The sequence below is a fragment of the Phocoena sinus genome, chromosome 3 (genome assembly GCF_008692025.1).
Source record: "Phocoena sinus isolate mPhoSin1 chromosome 3, mPhoSin1.pri, whole genome shotgun sequence".
NCBI lineage: Eukaryota > Metazoa > Chordata > Mammalia > Artiodactyla > Phocoenidae > Phocoena > Phocoena sinus.
This window is the reverse complement of record NC_045765.1, coordinates 73,981,913-73,989,265: the sequence shown is the minus strand read 5'-3', so window position 1 is coordinate 73,989,265 and position 7,353 is coordinate 73,981,913. Positions and strand designations below refer to the sequence as shown.

At 42.0% G+C, this 7,353-nt stretch overlaps 1 protein-coding gene across 1 annotated transcript in view; it reads left to right on the top strand.

Annotated features, from left to right (window-relative positions):
• Nucleotides 1-1,153: 1,153 nt before the first annotated feature.
• Nucleotides 1,154-7,353, top strand: part of FAM170A (family with sequence similarity 170 member A) — a 44,507-nt gene continuing 38,307 nt past the window's right edge. The window contains exon 1 of the mRNA XM_032629027.1: nt 1,154-1,191. The gene's annotated coding sequence lies outside the window, so the exon portion shown is untranslated. The remainder of the gene's footprint in view (nt 1,192-7,353) is intronic.

Sequence of the window (7,353 nt, the reverse complement as noted above, 5' to 3'; positions counted from 1 at the left end):
ACAGAAACATCTCACAATAGTATGAGCTTGATATATCAGGATTGATGATGTATCCTGCCCGTGTTCTCAAATGGCTGTGGGCTTAAGGTTTTATCTTTTCTGGGAGGGCCATGTTGGGAGTGTGAGGGTAGGGTTGGGGGGCAACAGCAATCTTTGAAGGGGCCTCAAAGGGAGAAGGAGTCCCTTTAGGCCAAATCTGCAGCAATGGGCAACCAGCGAACTGGGAAATTCCTAGCATTTCTGCCAGTGACCTGAAAGTTTTGGCTAACCTGAGTCCTAGCATTGTTACCATCTATAATGAAGCCCGAGTGGACAGTTACCACTAGATGGCATCATAATGCAGCTAGCCAGGATGAATTTGAACTGTGCAACTCTGCAACTCTCGGTCCATGGTTATAGAAGCTTGTGCTGGACATTTCATTTAGTCTCACAATTAAACACCTCTTCATTTACATGGCTAATTTCTAATGTTTGCATTCTACTTATCCAATTATGGCTTTTTCTCTACTGTGAATGACTGTATGTGAGTGAACTCAAAATGTAGATGAAGTGGATACATTCCTTGAAAAATATAAAATGTCACAACTAGCACAAATATAGAAAACTGAAATAGAATCATACGTGTGAAATAAATTGAAATGGCATTTAACAACTTCCCCTCCCTGGAACCCCAAGCTTAGATTGTTTTACAGGTAAATTCTAAGAAACTTTCAAGAAACAGTTGTTTTCTAACCGACACTGGATATTCCAGACAATGGAAGAGAATAAAAACTGCCTGACTCATTTCATGGACCCAGAGTAAGAACTAAGCTTCACAGTGTGTCTATGAGCGCACCCTCTGCCAGGAGGGGCGGCTCCCTCAGCACCGGGCAGACATTGGAGCCTGGCCTTTGCCCACTGAGTCCAAAGATGTGCCACCAAGGTGCCAGGTTCCTCCCGCTCCCTTCTTCCTCAACCTTCCCAGCAGACAAGAGCTCTGTGTACTCAGGATTGGAGACCTCGGCTGGTATGTGGAGACTCAATGTCACACCAGGACCTCCTGATTAGAGGAAACTGAGGCAGAGAGAAGGGACTGCACCGCTCCCTCCTAGGGCAGCTGGGTGAGAAAGCCCTTCCTTGGTCTGAGTTGAAATCTGCTTCCCTGGGGCACTCCCTGAGAACAGGACCTGCTTGAACCGCTCAACTGGGAAGGTAAACAACTGGCTGGGAAGAAACAGGGTCTTCTGATCTATCTGTGGTGCTAGGGTTAAAGACTGAGGTCTAGGGAGGTACTGACTACTACATACTGGGGACCTGAAGCAGATGAAGGACAGACCAAGATAGTGAAGGGTCTTGACTGGAGGAGCCAAAGGCAGCTGGGTTAGCTGTTTAGCATACAGCTGCTGTGGCTGGATAGCACAGGATATGAAGGTGTTGGGAAAATCCCATATTAGCCAGAGGCTTCTCTGTTATACTGATATGATTTGTCTGTCAGTCCATATGTAGGAATTTCTGCAAGACAGACTGTATCTAGGAGTTAATTTATCCAAGACTATGCACATGCTCTATGGGGAAAAAATTAAAATGTAAAGAAAAGGCATAGAAGATGATCTGAATAAATGGAGAAACATTTCATGCTCTTGGATGAAATGACTAATATAATGAAGATGGCAATTTTCCCTAAATTATCTATAATTTCAATTCAATCCTGATAAAAATTCTATTTGGATTTTTTGATGAATCTGATAGCCTTTACTTGAACATTTATACAGAATAATGAAAGTCCACAAATAGTAAACCAATATCTTTTTAAAAATTGTAAACACATGAGATCTATGCTCCTAACAAATGTACGGTACAGTATTGCTAACTATAAACAGAAGGTTGTACAGCCGATCTCCCGAACTTTTTCATAGTAAGCGAATCTTGCAAAAGAAAAGTAAACGGAATAACATTCCCTGGCGGATGTTAAGACATGCTACAAAGCCATAGTAATGAAAACAGTGTGATATTGATACAAGGACAGACAGATCGATCAATGGAACAGAATAGAGAGCTCAATGTGATTGGTATATTGATTGGAAATTAATGTATCGTCAAGGTGGCACCACAAGTCAATGGGGAAAGGAAGGATTGTGTAGTATACTACTGGATGAACAGGCACATTATACAGAGCAGAATAAGACTGACCTTGTTATAACACCATATACAAAGGCAGATTCCAGAAGAATGAAAGACCTAAATGTGAAAGTTCAAACTATACAGTTATTAGAAGAAAATGTACAATTTCTTTGTGATCTTAAGGTGGGGAAGGATTTATTAACTAAATCCTCAAATGTGAAATCTTTTAAAAAGAAAGTTGATTTCGATTACACCTGGGCAATGTTATTGTTGATACAAAGATTAGAATGTTAATGGACATTATAAATAAAGTGCTAATGCCAACAAGGGACTGATCTCTGAAAACTACTGCAAATTAACAAGAAAGAGGTACAAACTGTAGTGGAAAATGCTGAAGTATGGGAAAAGAAAATTTACAGGATACACAGAAAATTTTACAAGAACATATTCAACTAAAAGAATGTACATTGTTTACGAAGAGGCAGAGAAATGCTGGTGGGCCATGGGGATTTACAAATATACATGTGAAGAGACAAAGGAGTTAATCAATAAATAAGAGAGGAGTCTGTGTGGACCAATAAACTGAGTCCCACCAACTGAGGCGTGTAATCATCTCAGTCTTTGAAGGAGACCCAAAAAGAAAAGGAAAGCAAAAAAATTGAAGATACCTGTCTTTTTTAAAGCTCCAAACCCACCCCTTCTTTCTAGTTTTATCCCTTGAGGCTCTGTAAATATCTTCTCATTAAGTAGGTAACTTCAGAGGCTGTCTTTTTTTTTTTTTAACATCTTTATTGGAGTTTAATTGCTTTACAATGTTGTGTTAGTTTCTGCTGTATAACAGTGCATCAGTTATATGTATCAGAGGCTGTCTTGATGATTATCTGAAGTGATGTATGTAGGGCAGCTGGCACAGAGTACATACTCAAATGCTAGTTTCCTCTTCCTCACTTTAATGCTTTCTTTTTCATCGGCCTTCCCCCTACCAGTTCTTTATCTGAACCTTCAAAAATCTTTCACCGTTGGGTTCATTTCTCTCTGTTTTTCTCTATCGCTTTTGAAGCGTGGTCACCTATTCTCTCCTACGGGTGTGTCTCCTGATTAACCCTCTTCTGGAGATCTCATGTCTATGGATGCAGCCTGGGAGAGCACGAGGGGTTTCAGCAGCCACATCACCCTGATGACTCAGGTGGAGTTACTGCCCCCCAGCCCTCCCTCCCTACCCCAGAAATCTATCACGGAACTCCTGCTGCTAACGCCCTTTCTCTCCCATCCTCTCCTTGTGCTATACTTTCTTAGCCCCAAGGAAAAAAGTTTGTGGATACCTGTTGGATTTCATTTTGTTCAATTTGCCCTCAGCCTGTCAATTGTGCTATCAAAGCAGCTCTCCAGGTTTGTATCATTCCAGAATTTGATATACGTATTGGGTAGATTTCCATGGTGCTTCTGGGCAGAACAAGGACAAATTGAGGGATGGTACAAAACTCAGCTTTAACTTCAACGTAGGGAAAACTTTGAAAAATCAGAATGGTCTCAACAGGGAACAGGTTTCCATGGAAGGCAGTGAATTCCTTGTCAGTGGAGATGTTCCAATAAAGCTCCCTGTGCTTGTCCCTTTCCCTCATTTAGTCTTCTTTAATTGGTTCGACATGGGAGCCGACATCAGATTTAAAGCTTAAAACTCCCCAGGTGATTCCAATGTGGCCCCAGAGCTGAGAGAGTCTACTGTAGAAAAAAATTAAAGTTATGAAAGTTGGGTCTGACAACCTAAAACTCTTCCTTTCATCTTGGGAATGATATTATTTTAACTTCCTATTTGGTATTGAGTCGGTGCTTAGGTGCTTTTTGATGCTGAACTCCTTTTCCTCCCCATGTTTTCTTTAAACTAAGCTCTCCCCTGTGTCCACCCAGAACAGCTTTGTGGAAGGCAGGTGGCTGCCTCTCCTGTGGCCGCTCTTCCTCTTGGGTGCTGGTGTGTTTTGCTCCCTTTGAGATCAATTGCCTTAAAGTGCTCTGTTGCCCTCTCACACTGGAAATCACAGCACTTTCTCCAGAGGGAAAGTTTTCTGTAGAACTGGCTATTTTAAATAGTAGCACAAGATTGAAGAAAACACATTAAACTGTGAAAAAGCCATTGACAGTAGCCGTAAGTGTAAATTTTGTTTTTTGGGCCCATATGTTGAACTGGTTTAGAAAGCCCCAGATTCTTGTTAACTTAGTTGGAAAACACATTAAGGAATGATAACAGGGGCCTCCATTTAGGGGTGCTTGTTAATTACCTGCTTCCTGCAGAGAAAAGATGAGGTTGGGTGGAGGAAGGGCATAAGGGGGAGGAAGGGCATAAGGGGGGGGAGAGAGAGAGAGAGAGAGAGAGAGAGAGAGAAATCAACTGCAGGATCCCAGCCTGTAATAGAGGTAATGACCTGAAGTCCCCTCATCACAGAGTCTATATCCTGTTTTTCTGTCAAGGGAACGTATCTTGAAATCTGGGATGCCCCTTCCCCTCTGTCCTTTTCAGACTTGCTGTCTGCTCTTTTCCTTCTTTTTAGCTGCCCTGAAAGCACTGTGACACAGTGCCATTCTATAGAGTTAATTCTTATGTCTCTTGCCTCCTTTCAAGAAAAAGATCAGGACTTGACATTATGACAGGTCTCCTCAAAGACCTGTGAGAGGGTAAAGTTCTTTAAAATATAATCATTTGCTTCTAGGAGAATAGCAGCAATTCTTTTTCCCAAACTTTAACCTTCCAACCATTAAATGTTAAATGTAAACAAGATAAACCTTTATATTGCCTTAAATACCTTCCTTTAAAAAATTTCCTCTCAGATAAATTTTCCCACCTAGTTTCATGGATTTCTTTCCTTAACCCGACAGTTGGCCATATTTACTCCTTCCTAAATTCTTTTTTTTTTAATTGAAGTATAGTTGATTTACAATGTGTTAGTTTCAGGTGTACAGCACAGTGATTCAGCTCTCTATTTTTTCAGATTCTTTTCCCTTATAGGTTATTACAAAATATTGAGTATAGCTCCCTGTGCTGTACAGTAGGTCCTTGTTGGTTATCTATTTTTAAAAATTTTTTTTAAATAAATTTATTTATTTTTGGCTGCATTGGGTCTTCGTTGCTACGCCCAGGCTTTCTCTAGTTGCGGCGAGCGGGGGCTACTCTTCATTGCGGTGCATGGGCTTCTCATTGCAATGGCTTCTCTTGTTGCAGAGCACGGGCTCTAGGCACGCGGGCTTCAGTAGTTGTGGCATGTGGGGTCAGTAGTTGTGGCTCGCAGGCTCTAGAGTGCAGGCTCAGTCGTTGTGGCATACGTGTTTTGTTGCTCCGCAGCATGTGGGATCTTCCCATACCAAGGCTCGAACCTGTGTCCGCTGCATTGGCAGGCGGATTCCTAACCACTGTGCCACCAGGGAAGCTGCCATCTATTTTATATATAGTAGCGTGTACGTGTTAATCCCAGACTCCTAATTTATCCCCCCATCCCCTTTGGTAACCATAAGTTTGCTTTCTATGACTGTGGGTCTATTTCTATTTTATAAATAAGTTGATTTGTATCTCTTTTTTTTAGATGGCACATATAAGTGATATCATATGATATTTTTCTTTCCCTCTCTGGCTTGCTTCACTTATTATGATAGTCTCTAGGTCCATTCATGTGGCTGCAAATGGCATTATTTCATTCTTCTTTATGGCCAAGTAATATTCCATTGTATATATGTACCACATTTCTTTATCCATTCATCTGTCTATGGACATTTAGGTTGCTTCACTCTTTCCTAAATTCTTAAAATGGGGTGCATGGGAGTATAGTTTTTAAGCCACAAAGAAAATTTTGTTTGTTACCTCAGTGATAAGCGCTTCTGTTTTTGCTGGGTCGGCTTTATTGAGCTAAGGCTGAAACACGATGCTCTCCACTCAGCCATTTCATTGCCCTCCTGGAACCGAAGTTACTACGTCACCCTTGGCAGGAACTCTGGATTCAGAGGAGGAGAATCTGAAGGATGGTAACAGGGGCTTTGTAGTTATGGAATTATACCCTTTCCTTAAGCGAATAGAGAAAAACACAAGCTCGTGTTTATGTTGGTCATTTTTAACTCATATCCTTTTTGGGGGGACGTTAAAATGCTGCTCATGAAACACAGAAGTGCTAGGCTTCACCTGTGTGCCTTCAGCACAGTTGGCTGACATGCAGTGCCCAGCAGGCTTCTAGAGCAGCGGTCCCAACCATTTTGGCACCAGGGACCGGTTTCGTGGAAGACAGTTTTTTTACGGACCGGTGGTGGGGGGGTGGGCAGGAATGGTTCAGGCAGTAACGCGAGCCATGGGGAACAGCAGATGAAGCTTTGCTTGCTGGCCCAGCACTCACCTCCTGCTGTGAGGCTCGGTTCCTAACAGGCCACGGACCAGTTGGGGAGCCCTATTCTAGAGAACAAACCAGGATGATGGGGTTGAGGAGTTTCACTTTTGGCTTAGCTTTATTTGACATCCAAAGATTTCATTTTACAAGTTTGATGCCCTAAAGGTCTAGAGATGGATAAATGTTTATGGCTCCAAGAAGTTCTCACCGGTTCTGAGCTCCCTTATGAATCATTTGGGTGACTGTAAGAAGTAGGCTTAAAGAACTTCCTAGGCAAAAGTCAGTACCCCTTGGCCTGGTGGAGGCTGACAATGTTGGCATGACCATGTGACAGATGCACCACCTCCTTAAAGCTTTTGGGAGCCTTACCTCAGTAGAAGGTGCTCTTACCCTGGAGAAATAGGGGCTATTAAATTAGGAGGAATTGTAGTGTCTTGGCCCAGCATCCAGTAAGAGGTCCTCAGAGCAGCGCAGCTACCCCCGCTCTGGGTCCTGGCTGCCTGGAGCTTTTGGTTCACTTAAAAAAAATGACCAAACAAAATCACACACACAAATTAGCTCATGCTGAATGGGTGGCAGCTGACAGGAATCATGTTAGCAGATATGATGGAAATGAGTTTTATTAATTACATAATTTTGAACTATCTGAATTCAGCTAGTTACACCAGACCCATCTGATGAATCAAGAGGTCATGAGTATGAATAATGCCTTGGTATACATTTGCTGTATTTCTGAGTAAAGTCCATGTTTATATGATAATCATTGATCTTCTCTAGCTACCATTATCAACAGTTCAAACAGTCTTCCCAGTTATGTTTTTATTTTCTTGTGACCTCCTTCTGAAAAAATGTAGATGCCTTTGATCTAGACTATGATGGTCTTGGACCTGCT